General features: G+C 38.7%; 1 protein-coding gene across 17 annotated transcripts in view; it reads left to right on the top strand.

Moving 5' to 3' along the window:
• HIVEP2 (HIVEP zinc finger 2) overlaps positions 1 to 26,035 on the top strand; it is a 196,041-nt gene that overhangs the window by 92,067 nt on the left and 77,939 nt on the right. For 13 of the 17 annotated variants that reach the window (XM_081251276.1, XM_081251285.1, XM_081251280.1 and 10 more), the window contains one exon: positions 16,499 to 16,611. The gene's annotated coding sequence lies outside the window, so the exon portion shown is untranslated. Of the gene's footprint in view, positions 1 to 14,240; positions 14,325 to 16,498; positions 16,612 to 26,035 lie in introns of all 17 variants that reach the window. The other 4 variants (XM_081251271.1, XM_081251282.1, XM_081251279.1 and 1 more) reach the window with 1 other exon arrangement.

The following is a 26,035-nucleotide window of genomic DNA, read 5'->3' as shown; positions in this document are numbered from 1 at the left end:
GGTTAAATTACTAAATAATGAACATTCCTAGTCAGTGAATAGCAACCTAAACCGGGGATTTCCCTTGCTGGCTTGTGGCAGGAATTCCCTTTCTCTTCCTCTCTACCGCCGCCCTCAACTGTAGGACGCTCCCTTTTCAGGACTGCCCTAGCTTCCGATTCACTTTCTCTTCCGCTCTTCTGCCACGTCTGTCTGTTGCCACCAGGGACTAGTCCACCACTGCTGCCTCTGCAAAAGCCTAGAGCCACTGGGATCTTCCAGCTGATGCCGCTGACCCATCACTCTGATCCTGGGGAAAGCGCCTGGGTATTCTTACTTCATTATTTACTTGTTAGAATTTTACCTAGATTTTTATGGCCCATGTAGGGAACCGTGAGGAGGAGTTTCGTATCCTATGGACGCCAGTCCGCAGTGTGACTATTTTTTTCTAATAGAAGCTATGCCATATAAAGTGAGTAGGCCCCAGAGTCCACTTATTACATTGACTTAGGCTAATTCTCAATCACGTTATATAAACTTTTGAAGGCTAGCCTGGAATGCCAACCACTATTTGTGACACTGGTTCCAGAGGGACACATTCCAAATTTCAAATAGTAGGTTTAAAAGCAAACTTTTAGAACTCAACTTACTTTAAGTGGGAACCACTTTGGCAGGCTGGCAGATGAGATGTAGTAGTCCAGCTTGCACCTGTTTCAAGCAAGTTCTTCCCCCAAACCACAAAGAGACCCTCAGATAGGCAGCTCAGAATCTCTCCCTTCCATTGGGACTGAACCTTCTTACCCTAAGTCCCAGACTTGGCAGGCAGACGAGCTGGACCAGCTACGGTTTGCTTCTCTGATGTGGAAAGAATAGGCATCTGGCAATCTCCTTGGATTCCATTTGGACATGCTTGTGTGTATAATCTCTGCCAAGTGAACTTAGGCTGCCAGAGTTTACCAAAAGAGGAAGAGAAGAACACCTTAATCTATGGGTTGAGATACTAAATGAAGGAAATCAATAAGAAAACAACTGGAATCTTAGCAGGTCTAGAAATAGTAAGAGAAAGATATATGTTGTGCAAGTGTGCAATTAAACTAAGGAGAGTTTGGATTAATTAAAAGATAAGTACAAAAAATTACCTTATCTTTGTTTCTACATCAAATCACAAACATTTACATCAAATTTGTCAAAGATAGGGATGCTTTTCATTTTAGACTAGAAGCATCCAATGGAAAAGAAGGCTACTCCAGGACTTGAAAGGGTCTTCCAATTCTGATAATCCCATGGGTTTTTTTCCCTTTCCCTCTAAATTTGTCAAGTTGAACACATTAATATGTTAGACTGAGTGATAAATCTATGCAAACTAGAATATAAGAATGGTAGCCAATGACTTCTTTGGGGAAGTTTCTAAAACACCTATACTGATGATTTTCAAGTTAGATTTTCAGGGTATCCTGGAACATCTAGAAGTTTTGAAAAAAGTATAGTTGTGGTGGATTTGACATGTGTCTGTTTTAATCACCTCTAAATTTGAGGCTTCAGACCATGACAGGAGGGATGCTTAGACCCCAACTTTTAAATAGTGTACATTTAGAAAAGAGTTGCCTTACTCAAATACTATTACATAGCTTTCTGATTACACAGCATGCCTTTTGTTTGGAATTTACACAGTAACAGTCTGTTTACAGTGTCCGTCCACCACTAGCCCCTAAGTTCCATGAGGACAAGAACCATGGCTTTGGGAGTACACAATTTTTTGTTGAATGAATAATCGAATAAATGAGGGGAAAAATTAATCATGAACATTTTATAAGAAAAGCAGACTACTTTTTTTATAGAAAAATAAAATATAGAAATTTTCCAATAATGAAGTTAAAACAAAATTGAAAAGAATGTCATGTAGTGAAGTTTTGTTTCCTTTTTGGAAATTTTTGGCTTTTTTTAAGAACAAAGAAATATTGTGTTTTCTAGAGGAGAGCATGGCATGCCGTCCAAAATTAATCTAGTGGAATATGGGCATATAAAGTCCTCTAAACCTATCAATTTTAGTCTTAGTTTATAGTAATAAACACTTTTTAGTGCCAGAGTAAATTAAGACAATGATCTGGATAAAAGAATACTCTTGAGCTGTGTAAGATTTTGATTTTGTTGCCAAACTTAGAGCAATGACCTTCATTCTAAGCATGAAAGCCTTCCATCATCGTCGTATAAAGACCTGATTGACCCACCCAAAACTCTGTTGCCATGTGGTTCAGTAGTACCAACATAGATAGTGAGTAATCAGGAATGGTTCAGTATATTAAACTTTCTTTGGTTTGGCACTGATGGTCCATTTGCCAGATCAAAATCATGAGTAGAACTGAAAATTGAGTGCAAGTAACTACAGGGTACTTGGATTTCTTCAACTCAAGAATCTTTTTATATTGCCACTATGTGTATCTTTTCAAGAGCATTGGTTTAGAGTCAGACTCACTGGATTAAAAAGCCATTTTCAGCACTTACTGTGAGGCCATGGACAAGTTTCTTAAACTCTTGGGGCCTTAAGTCCTCTCTAAGGAAGGTAGTAATGGTACCTGCCTCATAAAAGATTTAATGAGAAAATACACATAAATCACTTAGTACATTGCTGGAACACAAGGACTCAGTAAATGTTGATTGTTTATATCATTCTATGTGATGATTGTTTCAAACTCCATTACTATTTCTAGATCTTTCATTTTCTTAAGGTTTTCAGTAGTAAGCCCAAACTTTTAAGCTTCCTTTTTATGGAAGTCAGAGTCTAAACAGAGTCAAGGCTGCCAAAACTATCTGCTACATCTTATAAAGAGATAAGATAATGCTTGTTTTATGTGTGTGGGCCTCCATATGAAAGAATCACAACCCTAAATCTTGCCAGACCGAGGGCAGGTGGATCCCACTCTTGGCTGGGAACCAGAATCCTATTACCAGGCCTTTTTTATTTCAGACCTGATAAAGATGCTTCCTCTGGGTGATTTTTTTTTTCTTTCTCATCTCTTATTTAAAACATAAAGACCAAGGGAGTTGGAAACCTATAAATTAAACTTATAAAAGAAGTACAAAAGTGCTTCTATTAGTTTTATGTTTCCCAGAAACTGACTTTATAAATCATTTTCAAAGTTCTAGAGAAACTCTTTTTTCCTGAATTTTTCATCACATGAATGAAACTGGGTTTCCATTTATAATCATGAAACACAAACCATCACATGAACATTAATATGTTTACCTTGGTAAAATTTCTTGTTTACTCTTTTTAGGACTTCTTTTTCATGTAGTGACTTTCAGGGTGCGGATCACTGAGGGGCATGCCCCCGGCCTGAGCAGGATGAGTTAATCATGAGGTACCAAGAGTGTGGGATGTCAGCGGACCTTGTAGGGGGCTCTTCAGAAATCTTCCTGGTACACTCACCGGGAACTTGTGATTGCCAGGTTTAGGAATTGCCTCCTCTTTGTCACGAGCAATTTCTTTCATCTTGCACAGTTTAAATTTGGTTTTGATATTTCCCTATGGAAGTTGTTATTATTGCATGGAGTTAAAATCTGTTTTAAAATAAGGGATTTAAGTGGATCATCTGTAAAGTTGTGTTCAGCTTGAAAATCCTATGATCAGAGTTCACCGTTTTGCCTTTTAGTAGTTTTACTTTTAAGATTTCTCCAGTTGTGTGTGATTTCTTGCTGATTCCGTTTGGTTCCCCAAATCAATAAATCAATATTAGTAGTTAGTTAATTGTTGAGAATTTGAAATTTTACTTTAACATGGTCAAGTTTTAATTATGTCTCTCCACTGTGTCTAAAATGTAATCTTGTTAGAATACTTTTTTTTTTTTTTCAGGACTATAGCTTTTAAAAGGTCTCCCAACTTCAAAAATTAAACATGGTCAAATATCTTCCATTTTGGAAGTAAACAAACAAGCAAACTGAAACCAATAATATTAATGGCTTTTCTAGTTCATACGTTATCTATCTCAACTGCATCATGGTTTTGGCCACCTGCTTTAGAAAGGAATCTCAGTAACCTCTTAATTTTGAAATTCAGTGAAATCTTTTAGGTCTTTGCCTTTTTTCTTTTTTTTTTTTTACTGATTTTTGATTTATATTTGACACTGTTTATCATTTAATTTTTTCTCCACTTGGCTCTGTGATGCTGTGACCTGGTACCCACCTCTGTTCTCAGCCCCTTCCCACACTACTCAGTTTTTGTGGCTTTCCCCAAAGTGCAGCCCTTATGCTTCTCTCTGTAGCTTCCCAAACTGTTGACAAGGCCCATTGTTTCAAGTATCACCCTAGATACCGATGATGCTAGTGGTCTTCTAAACTGGGTTTTCAGCTTACATATTCTTGTGGGGGTTTTTCTGTTTTTGTTTTTGCTTTTTTTCCAGTACGTGGGCCTCTCACTGTTGTGGCCTCTCCCATTGCAGAGCACAGGCTCCGGACGCACAGGCTCAGTGGCCATGGCTCACGGGCCCAGCCGCTCCGCGGCATGTGGGATCTTCCCGGACCGGGGCACGAGCCCGTGTCCCCTGCATCGGCAGGTGGACTCTCAACCACTGCGCCACCAGGGAAGCCCATTCTTGTGGGTTTTATATCTATATGTCCCGCTGTCTGCTTGGACATTTCTATCTAATATTCTTAAGGCACCTCAAACCTAGTTTGTTATAAAACGGAATATACTCTATTTCCTCTCAAACTTGGTTTTCTCCTTGTTTACCTGACAAGCTTCTGCTGATTACTCCAGGTCCATTTCAAATGTCTCCATTCTCAGCCCTTCCTTGATCCGTACACCTCACTCTCCTGTGGGCCCTATTGTAACTTGTACTACAGCACTTTTCATCCTACCTGCAAGCCAGGTTCTTTGAGATCAGAAAACACATTTGTGTGCCTTCGGATGCAGCACAGTGCCTGGTGTGGGATAGGTACTTAGAAAATGATTGCTGAATATGTTAACAGGTGACAGAAACTGCAAATTATAGATATTGAGATAGGAAACAAAATTTTTATTTCACCAGACAGAAACGTTTGTAAGTGGTAAGGTATTTTCTTATAGTTTTATAGAAAACGAAACCTTTGTTGATTAGATGTAGCTCCTAGGACTTCAGAAGGGAAGAGAAGCCTATATTTCCTTCCTAGACTCATGGTCGACCCGGTACTTGCACTTGGTTTGAATGGAGACTCGTTTATGGAGTCCTGGTAGCAGGTGTAGTTTTTTGAGTGGTTTTCCCAGCTATTTCAAAAAGCATCTGGATGCGTAGAGCAGAGCTCAGTTATCTGCTGGGAGAACATTTAGGTGCAATTTTTTCCTAGATGCACTTCCTCTCCACTTACTTTTCATTCCCAAATGGGGCTGTGTGGGTCAGGATACGGGGATGATATATAAGCTTCTGTTTACTTAGGCAGAAAGTAGTGAAAAATCACGGTTTAATTTACAGAGTGCTAACCCCTGCTCCATCCTCCCTCCCTGCCCCCATACACACAGATAAAATTGTGTAGCTGGGTGGGCTAGTCACACCCATTTAAAATCATCTCTAAATCCACTAATATTATCCTTTGGTACCAGTAGCTTCATCACATTGCATTGAAGGAGTATTAAAAAAAAAAGTTTGTTATCAGAATCTTTATGTTGTTGGGATCAGCTTCTAACTAAATGGAACAAGTATAATATTAATGGATTAATCCATGTGAATTTTTAAAATAAGAGGTCTTAGCAGTGAAGACTCATCTCTGACTGTCCTGTATTTAAGATTAAGTTCTCTGCACTGTGATACTGGACCACTGCAGAATTATGTTATGTAACTATTGCCCTTTTGGCATTCATAAAAACAAGAAATATGTCTCCAGAGGTCATCCCACATTGAGCAAAAATTTTAAATACATGAATAAAAATTCCATCTGGCTTTTTTAATACTTCACATAGATTTGTCTTTTTGTTGTATTTTGTAGCCTTATACTGGCTTGGTAGTCTTTTATGAGGAACAACAAACAAAACATCCTGTTTTTATAATATCCAGCACAAATCCCAGTGGAATTATTTCAGAAATAGCTAAGGTTCTTCCTATATCAGTTAGCAGTTTTTTGAAATTTCCATTATTTAATGTTTCTCTTCAAAGTCTTGGAAGTGTAACTAAAACAAAATTGATTTGTGTCCTCAGGCACCGAAGTTCTGCTAAGTATTAATTGTCCAGGGTTTTTATATTGAGTTTGAAGATAACGGAAGAGCAATGGTGACCATTTTAAACTGCAAATATTTGTAAAACTCTTTTTGATCTTTTTTTTCCCCTTCCATTTCATGGTTTCATCTTTTTGAAATTCTACAGGATTAACTTTGCTTATGTTCAAATAAGTTAAAATTGAATAGAAAAGATATTTTTAAAGGGTTGCACTATGGCTTTAGGACTGGTAAAAGAGCCAGAACGATGATTCAGAAGCTGAAAATAACTCTACATTTTATGCAATCAAGTAAAACTCTGTACCTTGGCCTTCCCCACACCAGATTAGCAAGGAGTTGGAAGTTATTCTGCCCCCAGCATGCCACTAGGGATGACTAGCTGGGCTATGACAACCTGCCGCCTAAATGGAGCATGTGCAGCTAGAAGGATAACCCTGACGTACTGGGTGGATTAGAGTTGAGTGACCTCAACTCATATTCATTTCCTCGGAAAGGAAAGCTCACAGGGCCCTTTCTGTTCTAAGGAGTGTTTATGCAGTGTGGGTTCTCACGATGGCACCCAGTCACTCCAGTGGCCTACGTGTGCCATGTTTCCCTGTGATGCTTGCTTCCTTGAAAGGGCTTCTGTTCATTCACAACATTTATCCTGGTCCTGAGGAATCACATTTTAAGATTACAGAAGGGAGAGTGGTTGATTAATTTTTCTTTTACTTTCTTACAGATTTTTCTTTCTTACTTTGTTTTATGTTTGTTTTATGCTTCTATGCAAAAAGCTATACAATAAAGTGGGGAGGAGAGAAGATAATTAATTCCTGAATGAACTCCCATTTCTGTTGAGCAAGTAGGGTAAACTTTTCCAGGTAGAACATTCTAGGTCCAAAAGCTGAGTCATCTTTGTGACAGAGTTTGATGCCTCACCGTAAGTTCTTGTTACTCAAAATGGGACTCTATGCTGTGTCCTGTCAAATAAATAAAACTGTCAGGTTATAATTAACATGCAGTGCTTCTCTAATTAAACAGAATTGATGGGAAATATCTGGGAGGATATTAGCAATGGAACAGTGATGTTTGCAGTTAAATGATCTTAATTACCCCTTAGACTTAATGCCCTATTAAGATGGAGGGGAGAATGTCACGTCTCACTTAGCCCTATTGTTTGAGACAGTGGCTGCAAGCTGAAAAGGACCAGAGTGCATTCAGTTGCATTGTGATGTCTGCTTTTGCAGATAGAAGGTTTGGGAATGTATGTTCTTTGCTGTTCTTTCTTTCTTTCTTTTCTTTTCTTTTCTTTTTTTTCTTCAAAGGAAATTAAATCACATCCCTGACAGGAGAGGGTAAAATCTCTGAGCAGACCTCCCCAGTGCTTGGAATTCACAGACTCTACCCTGTCCCAGTTTGCTATTATCCTAAGGCAACACACTCCCCTGCTGCTCTTTGCGTCTTTGGCTGCTCGCCAGCCTCCCAGGGCCTCCGGCTTTGATGTGAGGAGCAGGCTGTCCTCGGGCCAGGCTTTTGTTGCTGCCCTGGCCTGGGCTTCACTCACCCACAAGGCCAGAAGGGATGTCCTGTCTCTCGCAGTATACATTTCGACAGCCCAAGTCATCATCAGGGGTTTCTAACCACCCCACCCCCGAGGCAGAGAGAGCTGCCTTTGTGTCACCACAAGTGGCTGCCCCCAGCCACTCAGCTCTCTCTGTTGGCTTTTGGTGCCTGTCCTCGGGGGAGGGCCTTTCTGCCTGGGGGAAGACACCAGCTCTGCCAGGTTGGCTGTCAGTCTGAAGGGCCTCCTTGGCAGGGCTCAGGGGAACCGACCCGACGAGTTGAACAGCTTCCTCTGGGGACAGTGAATCGACCTTCATTTGATCTAGGCCTGGCAGCCCGGGTTAGTGAGGACATCAGTTCTGGCTCGGGGAAATCTCTCTTAACTGAACCTATGTCCACCATGGTTCCAGGCTTGCAGTTAGAAGTCGGTGCCATTGTAAATTTAACTCTTAAAACTTCTGGTAATATCTGTGGGTAATCCTAAAAGTAGGTGGATGCATAAACACAGAGGATTACAAGGAGAGATACCAGGGAAGAAACAATGGGGCTATGTCTTATGACTAACCAAAAGGCCAGATCCAAGCCAAAGGGAGCGGGGAGGGGAGAGAGAGAGAGAGAGAAAGCGAGAGAATATTTCTCATCGATGAACTGTCTTCAGAAGGGCCAATTCGATTCAAATAGAAATGGCCTTACAAAACTGAAAGCAGACCATATCTCATTGTAGTTTAGATGGCACAGTACCTTGCCCTGGATCTTCATAGGATTAGTAATAGCATCTCCCACAGAGGGGGGTTTTCTTGCTTCTATTCTAGTAAAACCCACTCCCCAAATATATCTCTTTGCCAGCCATTATTTATTCATTTGTATTAAGTTTTATAATCTTCCAAGTTTTTTGTTTGTTTGTTTTCATAAAGTAAATTCTTTTCGTAATGAGAGTGTATTACATTTTTGGCAGCCAAGTATGAAAGAGATTATTAGCTCTTTTTCGCAGTAGATGGGGAGTGCAGCCTGAAGGATCCCATGACCTAGTCAGGGGAGGACACCTGAAAGGGTTCAGAATAGAAAGGGGAAGAGATTTGTAGAAGATAAACTTCACAGTCTTATTAGGGCATGCCCGTTTGCCTTCTATTTAGTATTTTGCAACCATTCATGGGTAACAGTTAATTTAGCAGTCTCATATTAATCTTTTTTTCTTGTCATTAATGAGGATATGCCTGAGTGGATTAGTGGGGCGTAGGGGAGAGTAGTGGGGGAGTAGGTAACCAGCCGTGCATCCTGAATACCAGGGCCTCATTTAGCACAGCTGTAGTGATGAATGGATCTTATGTTCAAGTTTCAAGACTTTGAACTTGCAGAGTTTTGTCATAATCTATTACCTAAATTCCATCTTCCAGCAAGCACAGGGAAGTTTTGTAGCACAGAAACATAGAAGGGACAGCAGTTGTGGTTAAACCATAGTCATGGCATTTAACATTCATGTGAAGTGTAATATTTGCAGGTAGCTCACATATCATTTCTTATTGTTTATGATAAGGTGATAAGGTTGGCAGTGCCAAAGACAGAACTGGAACTCGGTGAGATTGTTGACCTGCCTTGGGAATGCTAAAACGTACTGTTTCTCTTTCAAATGCTCCGTTCCCTCCTGCAGCTTACAGGTATCCTCATCGCCCTATAATTTTCTTTAGTACAAATAGTGTGGAGTTTGAATTTTCATGTTTATATTGACCCTTGCGACCCTCTGTTCCTTTTCAGTTGAATCCATTGGACAATATATCTGACATACTGGGGGTTGATGGGAAAAGCTCTCTAAGGAGATTAAAAAAAAAAAAAACCAAAACCCTAAGATATAATTCATTAATAATTTCATTCTGTTTCTGGATGTGTTTTCTTCACATTGTCAGCCAGCATGGGAGGAAAGGGAAGAATAATGCTGGAGCTGGGGTGTTGTGTGGGTATGTGCCATCCAAAAGTATCTTCTAGGAGAAAAAAAGTGTTTATTTTTATAATAAAAGTAGAATTCAAACACTCTGAATAACAGAAAATTATTAATTCTATTGTAGTGAAAAGTTATATCCTAATGCTGTTAAAATCATTCATCATTAAAGACATCAGTTAATCAAAGACATATACTGCATAAATATATATACAAAAATGGTAACTTTGTGGTACCAGGCTTAAACCTATCAAATGTCATTAATAACTCTTGATGTTGCCAGTGAAGAAAATTTAAGACTAAAGCAAGATTGCCTGTTGCTTCACTGTCCTCAAACAGCATTGTAATTCCCAAACCTACACATTTTAAACAAGGTCAGGAGTTCCCTTCACCTGGTTAAAAGTGAATTCTGGTTAACATTTCTAATGATCATGTCTACAGCCACAAAGCAGGTGACGTAGTTTTCTCTTATTGGAACTCCAGGCACATAGCTCCCTTCGAGAATTGCCTTTTCTGGTCCTGCTGTTTCTCTATCCACATCCCCCCAAACTGGGACCTGACCAAGTCCAACCTGCTCTTTGAAGCCACTTGCCACTATTCTAGCCCTGACTGAGCTCTTCCTGTTTTCAATTCCTATTATTCTTAGAATCATTAGTGCACATTTTAGCATTTAGCACTTAATTTTTTAAAAAATCATTTTTTATGGGTTAGCTCAGGGCTAATTATATGTACTTTATTATCTCCTCTAACAAGCAGCCTAGTGTTAGGTACCTTGCAAACATTCTTAGTTGTTGATGATTATTTCCATTGCCTGGCAGTCAGTAACAATTGTTATAGACTAGAATCTTGCTTCTCAAAGTGTCGACCTCAGTTGAGCATCAGCATCACCTGGGAACTCCAAGCTGGACCCCACCCAGACCTGTAGAATCAGAATCTACATTTTAACAAGCTCCCCTGGTGACTGATATGCACGGTAAAGTTTTCATTGCCCTGTTGAGGAAGGTCCCTCTCCCTGGGCATGGCAGAGATCCCATGAACCTTCAACTAACTTTTACTTTCTGCCAGCATTGTATTTAGGTATCTGATTGTAACAGAATGGAAACTGCACACCCTTACTGTAAGAATGAGATTGTAAATGTGGTCTTTACATAGAAACTGTACCATTTAAAAGTGGCCAGAGGGCTTGTTTAAGTATTCAGGACCGTATTTGTGTCCTGATTCAAGACAAACGCTAGATCCAAATCATTAAAATCCCTTTAAATGGCCTCTTTTAAAATTTCAAACTGAGGAGCAAAAAGTACGATTTCTTTTTTCTTAGTTACCTTTTTTTTTTTGCACTTGAAGTGCTTACACCCACTCAACTTGCTATTTTGAACTCTGGGAAAGAAAATTTGTGGGCATCTTGCAGTCTTTCAGGAAACAAGGCTCGGATTAAATATTTGCCACATTTTCTCCGTGTTTCTTTCTTCAGGGAAGTGGAGAAGCACATCATTCATGCTTTCACTCAATTTGACACAAAGTGTGACTTTCTAAGTGTGGATGGAAAATGGCTCCTGTCCTTATTTGTCTACCTTCACACAGATAGATATTCCTGGCTTTTCCCCTCCCATTCCTTCTATTTGTCCTTCTCTTCCCTTTCACCGTAGTGTCTACAATTCTTCATATACCACATAGATTTCATAAAATATGAGATTTTTTTTAGAGTATCTAGGTCCATTAAATCAAGGCAGATAACGTGGATTTAATTATGATGTACAACATTATGTAGACTAATCTCAGTCAAATTCACATTTAAAATATTTAATTTTAAGTCATTTACATTCCCTGTTGGTTTTTCTCTCTCTGTGAATACACACCTATTTCGCAGATAGCAGAAATAAGAGATATTGGTCAAGATGGAGGGAAAAGAGGGTATTAGGTAACCTCAGCCATTCAGCTTTGTTTTGAATGAACTCAGGGCTTTGTCTTGTAAATACACTAAGAAAATAAAGTGGTTGCCAAGGCTATTATTTTGTGGTGGTTTTGTCCTTTCCAGACAGCTTCATTTCATTTTTGTTGAGGCAATTAAGATGTTTTATTTAGGATAGGGCTTAAAATACTTGTCTTCCATTTAATCAGTGTTCACCTACATGTACAGGATATTATTCAGGGGACCTTGTGAGGAACTAACACAATTTAGTAGCTGAACTTGAGAATGAAGTATTTCCAAGCAAGTGAAATGGAAATGAGGAAAGACACAGAAGGAGGAGACTTGTAGAATGTAAATGTTTATTGAATAAAAAAGGTAAAATGTAACAGAAGTAGAGGTGCATGATAATATACTAAGTTTTCTTTACATGGGAAAACAGAATATTACAAAGATGCTTATATATGTGATTCAACACAATTCTATTCAAACTCCTGATGAGAATTGTTTGGGTATGGCTGAATATGGAGGGTAGAAAATACACTTAATCAAATAATATAATCTGGGAAAATGGGTGAGAATTTCTCAAGTATATTTGTGCATACAAGGAAATATCAAGGAATATTTGAAAAAAAAGAGACTAGGGAGTAGAATCAAGACCTACTGTGGATTCAAACATACTATAAAAAAATAACAGTAATTAAAACCACCTAACACACACACAAGTTCATGTAATAATGCACATGAAAACTATATAGCACAATGCCCATCACATAACATTTATTAGGTCTGAACAAACATTCCCTTTTAAATATGTAGATCAACGTTACAAAATGAGGAACCAAGAAATGGACCCATAATAATACAATATACACAAAATATAATGTAGCAAGTTTAGTAAACAGCATTGTGGGAGAATGGGCTTGTCAAAAAATCTTTGAATATATACCTCACACTGAGGATCCAAATACACACCAGACATATTAACTGGTTAGAATCTAAAAACAAACTTAAGAACAATTTGTAGAAAATTTAATTTATACATATATTAAAGGCCATTTAAATTCATAAGAAAATTAGGACATAAATACAGTCAAATTATGTGAATAGAATAATGTAAAATTTTATATTAAAGATGAAACAATAAAATTATCTTAAAATAGGAGACTATGATCACCATTAAAATAAAAAAGCAATCCTAAAATACCATTTTATATTAAGTAAATCACCAAACAAATTTAATCACATACAACGGTGAGGAAGTTTAGTGAAAGTAGAATGCTCATATTGCCGGTGGCTTTATAGGTAATTTCAATCTCTTGACATTAATATGGCTTTTTATGAAGTCCATAAAAATATTTATACCCTTTGATTTAGTAATTGTATTTCTGTTAGTATTTTAAGGAGAAAGTTGTGTTTCCAGTGTTAAAAATAAATGAGAACATCTGAAATACTCCCACATACAGGAATGATTAATGAAATGACTAAGTAAGCATGTTAACTATGGAATATTATATGGCTGGTAAAAATGAGAACTTTGTGAATTACATGGAAATATAGTATATGTTTATGAAGTGTTAAATGAAAAAAAGTAGAATGCCTAATTATGTGTGTTATGAGAGCATCTGTGTGAAAATATGCTTACATGGGGACCAAATAAATACTAGATTAGAAATTTTTTTAATGAGAATAATTGTGTTTGAGTCATGGGATTAAGGGTGTTTCTCTGGTTAAAAATGTCTTCAATGTTGTTATGTATTTATGACTAAGTAAGGCAGCTGTACTAACTGAGCGTTAGGACACTGTTTTCTAACTGTTATTTTGGAGCTCTGCTAAAATATGCCCAGACGTTTTGGGTGTGTAAGAGTCTAAGGTATTCTCAGTCTCCTATTCTCCTTGGCCAGTTTTTCACTAAGTTTGCAGAGAAGTGAGTTGACTGTAACTATGCTGAAGAGGGTGGTATGGCACCTGTGGTGTTTGTGGGTCTGTTCTCACTCACTTTGCACCCACTTTCTTCCCTTCCTAAACTGAGAAGCATCTTTAATGTCGTTGGTGCTCAGTAAACTCCTGCTCAATGTTATTGAACTTTCGCCTACGGGAGGCAAAGAAGCTCTGTGATGTAAAGGGGAAAATGGTAGAAGAGTAGTCAGGAGACCTGCCTTCCGGCTGTGTGACCTGAGGCAAGTGACTGTGACCTTCTGGGCCTCAGTCTCATCCTCAATACAAGGAGGGTGCTCCACAGCTGCTAAGCTTTAAGTACCAGGGCTATAAAGACATTACAGTTCACAAGCTTACTCCAGGGTGTCATTTACTCCTTTCAAGGGCAGTTTTGCGTGCTCCTAAAAGAGCTAATTTACTGTGTTCACTGTTGCAACAGCACAGACAGCTAAAGTGTTCCCGGGAATGGCCTGGTCAGCTCAGGGGGCATGGTTCCTGTCTACTACATGGGGAACCATTCAGCCAGAGAAAGTCACTCTAATCCTGCATTGTAGGTACACCTACTTATTATACAAAAATGACTGAAACACACCAATTGGTGACAAGCATGATCAAATATTAGCTAATGATAAATTACTCCATTGTTTAGACTATGTACCTGACTGAAATACAAAGTTCATATGTATTTAGATTTTCTGATGGAGCCAAGCTACCACTGACTGAAGTGGTTTTTTTTTGGTCTTGCTTTTCTTTTTTCCTAGCGTGGTGAGGCAGGCAACAAAAACAAGTTGAAGGCAAGGAGGAGTAGACGCAACTGCTTTCATCAGCTTATAAAATTGTTTTAGGTAGGTACTACTGTATGGTATAAGAATTATAGGGAACCAGCCATCATCTCTCAAGCGTTAGTCATTTCCAAGGAAATGAACATTTCTAAGGAATGTTGTATCACGGTTTGTACACATGAGGCTCACTTGTTATACAGGTAACATATCTGTACCTTCCGTATCAGTTAAGGGTGGTCATTTAACTGATAACATCCATACAGGTGACTAACATATTTTGTACTTATTGCTTTTGAAGCTTGGTAGGAAGTGCCCATGCCAACTGAAAAATTCCTAAATAATTTGAAGTCACTGACCACTCAGATAACCATAGTTAGATTTGAAACTAGAGCATACTTGCTGTATTGTAGGTGAAAAACCTAAATAAGATATTGGCTTGGTGGCTAGCCATGAAATGGTGCAAGACATGAGGCAAAAACTACATAATTGAAGAAAAAAGTACTTTACCAAAAAAATGAACAATGACAGAAAGAAGGATTGTAGATCTAGACTCTTATACAGGTCAGTTTCATATTATACATTGAAAAATCAGTGAGAAAAGGATTCTTAAGAATCTTCAAGTCATTCTGCGTCATGATGGGATGTGCCCTAGCTTTTTCTTGGAAAGTGACTAACTTAAACAGTATGCTAGCACAAAACCATCATGTAAGAATCCAGAGATGATAGGAAGTTAGTTACTGAACATCATTTGAAAGTGCCTTTGTAACACTTTCATAAAGGGCCTGTAAAAATACCAAAAAATATTTTCACAGCTCTAGATGCTCAGCGTGCAAATTATATACCATTTTGCGTCTCATTGTTTAGGTGCTATATTTGTTGGTCCAGTGTAATTAAAATAACCAAACCATTTGACATTTGTCTTGTCATATTTATGGCAAGAACCCTAGAATAATAATTAAGGCTGTTTATCATTGTTAATGAAGAAGCCATTTGAGACCATATCCAAATGAGTTTCCTAGATAACTATTTCTTGAATAGCAGCAAGACTAGAATCTAGACATTGGTTGTCTTGGAAGTGAAAACGTATTTCCCATGGCTACCATGGGTTTCTACTTGGTATAATTATTGCAATTTGTCTTCTCCATTGGTAGGAACATTTGTTTTGTTTTGTTTAGTTGGAGCATCTACCTTCAAATAGTGGGAACAAATCTATTTCAGTCTCCTTTTTTTTACAACTGAAGTAACTGTCAATTTTCCTAATACGTGTCGTGAGACTAGGGGAGTGACAATATGTGGCTAATTCCAAATTGCATAAATAATAAAAAATCATGTATTTATGCCCTTGCAATAGGTTTTTGAACTTTCACTGGAATATAGTTGTGTCTGATGTCCAGGGACTTTAAAATTACTTAATCTACCCTGGGGGGGGACCTGTTTCAGAAGTAGCTGGAAACTGTCCAATTTTCTGTCTCACTCTTCTGTTCTGCCTCCCAGAATCCCATTTATCTTAGGTTCTATCAGTTGAGATATAGCTTTCCTTCTCTAAAACTTCTCTTGGAGCTAAGATAGCAATTTAATATTTGAGCTTCATAAAAGGTACATCTACTGGTAAAATGAATAGAATTAACTGATATTATTTATGAACTGTAATTAAGCTGTTTATGGATTTTTAGTAAACACTTTCTGTGGGAGACAAGGTATAACATTCTAAGAATGATTTGGAAATTTATGCTCGTGAATTCTCTCCAAATGATCTGTCTGGGTATTAGTTTACATGCCTCAACAGAAATTGCCTGTACCTAGGGCTTAACAGTTTTAAAGAACTGCAACCTACACATTTTCATTGCATCAATAAATTAATAAGAACCAATGAATGGAATTCCAAAGTAGTCAGTTGCATCTTTTCCTCATCTCTGATTTTACATGTCCTAACTGACATTATGTAGTCACCACTTTCGTATGCCAATCAGTACTGAAAATAAACTCTTCTGCTCTTGCACTTAGTTATTTTATTGCTTTTTCTATGCTTGAACATTCTTTTTATTTCCAAACTGGAAAATTTAATCTAGTTGCCAGATGCTTTTGTTGTTTTATAGTTTTAAGTAGCACAGTAACTTAGGAGAAGATATAATAATAATAATCTTGCTTTGATTTCTGTGTTATTAATGTATAGATCTTATAATGCTGCTCTGGTTTAAATGCAATTCTTTGTTGTGTTTTTTTTCTTTCTTCATTAGGTGGAGTCTTTGAATTTTTTAAAAGACGATGGTAATCAGATCTACTTGAAAAATTAAGTGAATTGATTTGTTTGGAACACTCTTTTACCAGTTCTTTAACATTTAACCACCGGGTAAGTTGAGTCAAGTACTTTCTATGTGGTTTGATTTCAAAATTATTGGAAAGATCTCTCAAGCAAAATATTAAGCTTTATGTGAAGTTTTGACAGTAATAATTTGAGGACCTCAAAACCTGTGAAAGATGTCTAGGATGCTATCTAAATGAAAATGTTGATAAATCTTTACCACATCGGCGGAACTAACCTGATTAGAAAAAATGGGAAGATTAGAAAACGTTGTCATGTACAGTTTGAAACCAGATCCCTTCATTTACTGTTCTAATGATTATTTGCTTGTTGTGATCTTGAGGTAATGTGAGACTATCGAATTTTACTTTTAGTGAGATACATGTAATTGTACTGTATAGTATCAGATTCAAATCCAAGGTATAAAGAATATATTGAGTAAATTAGTAACCCTCCTTATTTTATTTCTTTTTTGGCTGCGTTGGGTCTTCATTTCTGCGTGCGGGCTTTCTCTAGTTGTGGCGAGCGGGGGCTACTCTTCGTTGCGGTGCGTGGGCTTCTCACTGCAGTGACTTCTCTTGTTGCGGAGCACAGGCTCTAGGCGCACAGGCTTCAGTAGTTGTGGCTCTCAGGCTCTAGAGCGCAGGCTCAGTAGTTGTGGCGCACAGGCTTAGCTGCTCCGCGGCATGTGGGATCTTCCCGGACCAGGGCTCGAACCTGTGTCCCCTCCATTGGCAGGCGGACTCCTAACCACTGTGCCACCAGGGAAGTCCAGCCTCCTTGCTTTAAACCATTCTCATTTTGCAGAAAGCTTAGTTTCTGTGATAAGAATAGAAATCTTAAGGACTTGCTTAATCCAGCTTCCTTGTTGCACTGTGTTGCTTTGGAACGCTCTTGAGGTAGAGAATTCTTAACCAGGAAGAGTTTAGGCTTTTAACAAATTCTTGGCACTGCCAAGACAGAATTTAGTGGGAACAGGACTTTGGCTACTGTTAAAATGTCAGTGTAGTAAAGCCTGTTCTGTCAAACAGATTTTTGACATCAGAAATCTAAATGGTACTGATTTTAGGGTTTGGTAATTTTTGTTATAATCCAGGCAGACTCATGCTTTAATTAACTCTTTACACAGTCACAGAAAATTTGGAAAAAAATTTGTATTCCTAGTCTAGGTCACATGATTTTAGTTTCTGAAATACAAAATTTTATTCATGATTCTAAATTGTGCATCTCATTACTTTATTTCCCTCTGGATAAACTAGAAGTATTTAAAAATATGATGAATGATGGTAAATAAGAGAGGAAAGTGTCTAATCATTTGGGGAGCAGACTTCCAAACCAAACTAGTAGTGTCTGCTTTACCTCTGGGCATCTTCAGACGTGGTGGGGTCAGGTGGTTTTTCAGGGATATTGTCGCATATGGTTTATACAATGCTGACAACTGCCTTTGCTTTGTCTAAAATAATCTTCCTTGAGGCTGCTTCCCTGGAACTTGATTTGTTAGTGTAGCTTTTGAGCATCCAGTGAGTGCAGAAATATCAAGTGTGGAAACACAGGGAATCTTTTCATTTGGCCTGTGAAGTTCATGACCCAAGATTCATTTGTGACCAGTAATTTCCATTGTTATGGGCACACGGTGCCATTCGGAACGTTTTTTGGATAATTAGAGGGATATAAGGCAGTTAGATTGAAAAACCCATCATGAAGAGAAATGATAAAGTTTCAAAAGCAAAGCCTTAATTTCTTCAATAGTCATAATAGATGTTAGAAGATGAAAATTGATGCTCTGAACTACTCACTTAAATGTCTTTGTCTGCCACATTTAATTTTCCTTCTACTCACAAGGATTGGCTTTTACAGTTATTTCCAAGGTACCCCACTGTGTTACAGTTAAATTTCGATTGGTGGGACCTAATTTAAATTATGTTTAGGAAACTGTTCTGTAAGTGCCTCCTGAGAACGGACATTGGCCTTCTTGCTTATGTTACTATGAATTCTGGGTGTCTTTGGTTAAGTCAGCTCTTTGAGGTCACTGTGTTTTAAAATATTTTTTTTGTTAATTACATAAGGACGCTACTTAATTCATAAGGTTATGTGAGGATTAAACTCCTGGCAGGTGGTAGAGACTCAGTAGCTAGTAGTGATTATTGACAATAGTGATTCATGTTGGTAATAGTCACAATCATGGTCTAAATGTAACAATAATTGTATTTTATTAATCACATGACTGATTCTTTAGCCCATCATTGTGGACATAATAGAAATGTACATAGAGATGAGTAACATTAAACCAAACACTTGGTAAGGAAACACTTCATATGAAATTGGTAAGCTTTTTTCGTGCTGTATACAACATAATCAGCAACCTCTCAATCACTTTATCGCCTGAGCCTGGTCTTGTCCATTGACCCAAGCAAGAATTTTTTTTTCAAATAATAAATTTAAAAAATTTGTCCAATTTCCCCCACTCCAAACTGGTAGTAAGAGAAAACAAGATAAAAAAGATAAAAAGGGAAAGTTTGCATGATAAAATTTTACACGATATAAAAGGAAAACCTGCATCATTAGAATGGCCTTTCTTTTATGGTACTTTTTGTAAAAGATAATAAATACAAATTACTTTATAATAATGTGACTTTTCATGTCCTGCCATTTTCCTTCAGATAGCCAGGGCTTTTGACTGGTCTTGACCTTATTCATTTTAAGGTAATAGTAGCTGGACTATAGACCTTTAAACCAGGTGCACAGATTTATACGCTCTCATTGCATTGGATGTAATTATTTAAGAATTATGTAAGTGGTATGTCTTCTTTAAGCTGAGGAAAGATAAGAAGGAAGGTGAAAATTGTTAGCATTCACTGGATGTGTTCTGCAGAGTCAGGTTCTTTGCTATAGCTGCTTAATCTTTGAAAAGTAAGAATTAAGAATCCCATATTCACTTGAGAAAATCAGGTTTCAGAGCAGAAATTAATTTGCTGAGAATTACATAGTTATGATAGTCATTTTTGGAGTCAGAAGTTACTGAAATCTTACTTTAAATTAGAAAATCCAAACTATATAACTCTATTTCCTGTAGAAATTGCTGTATTTTGTGATTTCCTCAGACTCAGTGTTTATCCATCCATCTGTTCCTTTATGTTTTTACTTTTTTTGTCATTACTTACACCAGTATGGAAAATAAAATGGGAAACTTTTAATCTATTTAACTTGGGCACATTTTAGTACGTCTTATAAAGATTTGATGAGGTTGCAAATAAGATTTGCTCTCTGTTCACTGTGGTTTGATACAACTTTTCCTGCTGTCACATATAATTCAGAGCAAACCTTATGAGCTTCAATGCGTTGTGGCCTTCAGTATGTGTCCTTTTATATAGGGCCATTTTTATAGGTTTTCAGATGCATACAGTTCTTCTGTTGGGTCCTTTGGGTTTCAAGGTAACTGAAGAGGGTATCAGTGTTTCTGACTGAATTTTACTAAACCGATGTGAAACCTATAGACTCGTAAGCTCTTACTTACTATAAGGACTGCAGTTTGTTTTGCCATTACAACCTTTGTGAGTGGAGCCCATTACTGTTAGCTTCTCAGGCTACATGGTTTCATTTTTCCAGAATTATTTTCTTAACCTCTTCTATAAAACTGGACTCCACCTGCTTTGTTTTTCAAGCAGTTCACTTGACTATACCTTGATTTGTTCATATATTCAGTTCCTTACCCATTCATTTATTCATCATCAGCAAGATTAATTAAACCAGTAGTATGAGCAAAGCACATTTTGTTCCTTGAGCATTCTGTAGCCATTTGAAAAACTGACTGAGGGTTACTTTTTTTTTTTTTTTTTTTTTGCGGTACACGGGCCTCTCACTGTTGTGGCCTCTCCCGTTGTGGAGCACAGGCTCCGGACGCGCAGGCTCAGCGGCCATGGCTCACGGGCCCAGCCGCTCCGTGGCATGTGGGATCTTCCCGGACCGGGGCATGAACCCGCGACCCCTGCATCGGCAGGCAGACTCTCAACCACTGCACCACCAGGGAAGCCCGAGGGTTACTTTAATGTCATTTCATAGTACTCTTCCTGCTTGTCGTTCTTCCTGTCTCCTTCCTTTAGCTTGCAGTGTAGGATGACTGTGGTGGCGGGACCTCTCATCTTTTACTGGCTACATAGAATGCCCTGTTTCTAGGATGACCTGAATTACCATTTGTGTAATGCTTTACAGTTTACCAATGGCTTCCTTGTTACATGACCCCACTTAAAGCAAGAACTATTCTGTAAGATATTACTTACATTTTATTTTGTATATGAGCAAACAGAGGCTCTAAGAGTTACAGTTGAGTGATTTGCTCAAAGTCACAGCATTAGTGAGTCATGAAGCAGGATTCAGCCCTGGTTCTCCCAACTACAGGCAATATGTCATTCGATGCCAGATCACTGGTCTGGTTGACTGGTAGTGTTCAAATATTGGAGCTTTGTTGATACGATCTGTATATTCTGTTTAGTATGAAACAAATAAGGGAGTAGAAGCCATATTGGAGTTTGGGGGAAGAATCAGATCTCAAGAGTTTTAGGGAATCTTGGAGGCAGTGTACCTTCCCTTCCTTGATGATAACTGTGAAATCCACCCAGTCACTCCCCTGCTCTGAGAATCTCATAGACTCCAAGCAACATCCTTATAGATCTGATTCCCTTGGCAGTTATAGTTTCCCTGTGAATTACTAAATTAGATATTGAACAGCATCATCCACTTCAGAGATCTTCATGCTTTATCTCTTCTTCTCTCTGAATCCCCTTAATACTTTTAACTTCTCTCCTGTCTCTTTTTTGTATGTATTTTTGTGCTTATGCTTTTTAATAAAGTGATTTATGTGGGGCTTTTATCTCACCTACCACACTGTAAGCTGCTTGAGGGCAAAGACTACATCTTTATTTCATTTGTGTCCTCTTCAGCCTTGAAAATGGTGGTTGAAAAAAATAGTAGATATTCCATAAATATTTGTTGAATTTAATAAAATATCTGATTGTGAGTTTTCATCTAAAATTCATTTGGGGGACTGCAGATTGATACCTGGGCACAGATTTAATTTTAATCATATTAGGGAGATGAATCAGCAAGTCTGATTCTAATTAAATATCCAGAGCAGAGCCATAAACAAATTTATATGCTTTCTAGGTGATCTTTTTGAATGCAAAAAATTAGTCTCAAAGTAAAATAACAAACCCACCCCCCAAAACAAAACAAAACTCCCTACGTTCCCCTACAAGGATGTTTTATTGTCTTTGTCTTGACCATGGGAACAAAAACAACTGACCTCTGAAAAGATTTAATGAGATAAAATAAAACATGGCCTCTGAATGTAGAGGCTTCCTGGAAGATACAGGTCACGTGGATGTGAAGCACAGCTGTCTCTGGCTTCAGGACTAAAGATGTACATTTAATCCAGCCTGCGGTTCTGGGAAGCCCCTGAAAATTTTTGAGCAGAAGAGTGATGTCATCAGAGCTGCACTTTAGGAAGCTGAATCGAGCCAGGTTGTGCTGGATGGTGCGGGGGTAGAGGTGAGGGGAGGGTGAGTGGGTGCAAGAGTCCCTGAAAGCACAGAAGCCACTTAGGAGGCACTTAGCATTAATTCACACAAGAGCTGTCACCGCATGTTATGCCCTTTCCCTCTCCTCCCACACGTATATCACAGATGAAAGCACTAAGAAAACTTCAGTGAACACTTGAATCCCAAGTTCAGGGAATTCTTTCTTTTTCTTTTTTTATTGAAGTAGAGTTGATTTACAATAATGTGTTCATTTCAGGTGTGCAGCATAGTGATTCAGTATTTTTATAGATTACACTCCATCAGTAATGGCTGTACCACCCTGTGCTGGAATTCTGACTTAACTTCCTCCAATCTCTTCCTTAGTTCCTCACTTCGCAAGTTTTGCATCCTGGTGCCTTTATGGCTACTTTCAGCTCAAAGTATTTTCCTTAAGACTCTCCTGATGCTTCCACAGGTGACTGCCTCTGAGAATTGTCCCTGGATTCCATATACCCAATACCCAAGGTCATAGTGCCTAGACCTGTCCTGTGGAAATTTGACAGTTGGACCCAAAGCACTTTCGGATCTGACTTTGCACACTGGGAGTTCAGGCAGGTGTTGAAGGTCTGAATTGCAGTGGCGTCAATAAGGGTTGACAGGACGCAGACAAGATGAGAGAATGTGCAGGAGGCCCACGGAGGGCTGCCTGATTGGGTGCAGGAGGGGTATGTGTGCGTGTGTGTGTGTGCACGGGCGCACGCTTATATCCGCACTTCTGGGGGCAGAGAGCAGTACGAAGCTGTCAGTGATGACACGAGGGCTTTTGAGCCTGCGAGTTTGAATAGGACTTTTTTTTTTTTTTTGGCGGTACGCGGGCCTCTCACTGTTGGTGGCCTCTCCCGTTGCGGAGCACAGGCTCCGGACGCGCAGGCTCAGCAGCCATGGCTCACAGGCCCAGCCGCTCCGCGGCATGTGGGATCCTCCCAGACCGGGGCTCGAACCCATGTCCCCTGCATTAGCAGGCAGATTCTCAACCACTGCGCCACCAGGGAAGCCCTGAATAGGACTTTTAATAGAAAAAAAAGGAAGTAAAGAGAGAAGCTGGCTTGGGTCTCAGGATGATGAATTTGATTGTGTACCGAGTTTGATATAAAAGTAGATAAAAAGCTTATACTTTATACTACTCAACTTTTTTTTTTCCCATGAGGGTTTATAGCTGGAAACAGGAATTCACTGGAAGGCATGAGTCTTCTTCCTCTTTTTACTGTTCTTCCAGCTCCTTAAATATTTCCCAAGAGCTTAGGATGTTTTGGGTTTTCTCAACCTTACCCTTGCCAAAATCCCCCACAAATTCACCTCCTTAGGAACATGTGTACTTGTCAGAGTACACATGTTTAATCATATTAGGGAGATTAAACAGCAGCCGGAAGTGTGCCTTTCGGCCTGCCAAAATAAAACATACGGGAAAAATAGCTATATTTTCCTTTTGATAAGCATGAGCATTGTCACCTCACAACTTGCTGAAATAGCACAGCAAAGGAACACTTTTGGGCAGGCTGGAAAATCAAGGGAATGCGCGAACACAGGCACTTCTTTTCTTTACTATGATGCCTTCGATTGAAACAGTCTAGTTCAGGGAAGCAGGGGCATTTTTACTTGAGCACTAAAATCGAAAAAGTGTATTAGCCATTCGAATTGCAAGTTGTCCTCTCAATTGGTGGTATTTCTAACAAGATCCTTAGGTTCTTAAATTTGTTGTTAGCGGTGAGTCGGCCGGTCCCAATGTAATCCACTCCCATTCCCATCCACTGAGAAGTTCTTGAATTTCAGCAGAGACACTCTTGATTCAATCAGTTTAAAAGCATATAACGATCCTGTAATTATCATTTGTCATTACTTTGTGTACTAATGATTAAAGCAAACATTTAATAACCAAAGGGCAGTAAATATATTTTAGATCATGAGCCATAAAAAGATTTCCATTAACAGAATATTTGGGCAGAAATAAATTATTCATTGACTGTAGCAGAGCTTGATTCTGTCATCAGCCTTAAGTGGAACTTTTGAGAACACCAATCATCACAGTCACCAACACTAAATTGGCTTGAGCCCCCATCCTTCTTACATGGAACCTGAGCTTTCTTTGGCTATTTGTAAAAGCTTTAATTCGGTTTAATTCAATGAATGTTCATGGTGTTTCTGCCATATGCAATTTAGTGTTCTGGTGGTTGGAGGACTACAGTGATGAGTAAGTCTGCATTTTAGTCTTTAAGTTGCTTGTAAACCCAAAAGAAAGACAAGATTAGTACATAACTAACTTGGATATAAGGAAGCTTAAGTAGCGCCATCAGAAATGTATAAATAAAATGCATTGCAAATTTAGAGGAGAAAGAAATCACATGAATTTTCTCATGGGAATGTGGAGGGAGGGATTTGGAGATCAGGAAGTGTTTCCTGAGGAAGGCTTTAAAGACAGGCAAGGTTTGGACAGATGGAGAGAATTACAACCACATAGGCAAAGAGTTGGGATGGGTAATGTAGGTGTCATAGGAACGAAAAATAACATGATGTGTTTGGAACACAGCATTGGTAAGTGAAGAGGAGACACCAAAGAGAGGAAAGAAAGATACCTGGAGACTTAGAGAGTGCATAGAGGACCTTGAGGGAGTAATTAGCACATCAGTTTGGTACACATTAAAGAACCAATTTTGAGCTAAGGAGTAATATGATTGGATTATATTTTTGAAATATACCTCACCTCACCTCACCTCACAAATAAGAGGTAGAAAACCTGAAGGTAGACAAGTTAAAAAGCCATTGGGATCATCTCTGTGAGAGGTAATACATTTCTGAACTAAGCTGGTTGTAATAAGAATACGAAGGAGGGGACAGATGAAAGAAATAATGCAATCATTTGTCTATAGGTTTTGGCACATGATTGCCTACATGAGGGCTGGAAAAGAGGAAGGAGTTAAAAATTCCATGCAACGACTTTAGTAAACTTTTGAATCCAGCCAACATTTATGGAAAACCAAGCCATGTGCAAGCCATTGTGCTCTGTGCTAGAGGTGTGTACTGAGAAAAATGAGAAGGGTCTTGTCTCCAAGTAGCTGAAAATTTGGGTGGGGATATAAGTGTACTCAATTAACTGAAATCCAAACCAGATCATGATTAGTGCGACAACAGGAGTAGTGCAAAGAGTTATGAGAACACAAAGGAGAGTGATATTACTTTTGATGCTGGAAAAATAGGGAAGAATCTAGGGGAGAAGACACTTGGGCCTGGAAGGTCAGATAGAGGAATCCAAAATATTTTAGCTGTCAGAAACATAGCAAGAAAACTAAGAGAGGCAAGTGTCAAAGAAACTTAAGGGGAGAGGACCTTTACAGATAGAGGAGCTCTTACTTATTGCCCCTGGTATGTCAGATCCTGAGCTGGAAGCTCTGTATTTAAGGAAGGTGTGCCCCACAGTGCGAAGTGCTGCAAAGTGGTAACAATGTCATCTAAGAAAGGGCCCCTGCATTCAACAATTTAAGGGTTAAGAGTGGTTTTTGAAGAGGTTTCAGTCGAGCAGGGGGGGAAACATTCTAAAGGTTATTCCTTGTCTTGAACATATAATTAAACTCCATCAGTGAAAGAAAGGCTGAGCTTTCCTCAGTGATTTATCCTTGACAGGTCAAGTTTATAGAAACCTCAGTAGATCTTAGCTCACCGGCTGGTCTTCGAGGTACCCCCTGAGAATGTGTTAGTCCTGAGAAGTCTTTGTAAATTTTACAATATTGCAAACATGTTGGATGCCTAGATGATTTTCTCACAGGTCCAAGATTTCAACTGACTACAAGCCTCCCTCTTTCTCACTTCTTCCTTCCTCCTTCCCACCATTTCCCTTTTAAGCACCCGGCTGGTTAGGGTGAGCGCATTTGCCACACCCTTGGCTCAGGGTCAGGGAAGTCCTCGGG

This window comes from Mesoplodon bidens, assembly GCF_964165515.1.
Source record: "Mesoplodon bidens genome assembly, chromosome: 12".
NCBI lineage: Eukaryota > Metazoa > Chordata > Mammalia > Artiodactyla > Ziphiidae > Mesoplodon > Mesoplodon bidens.
Note: the sequence above shows the minus strand (reverse complement) of the source record. Positions and strands in the feature narration are given on the sequence as shown.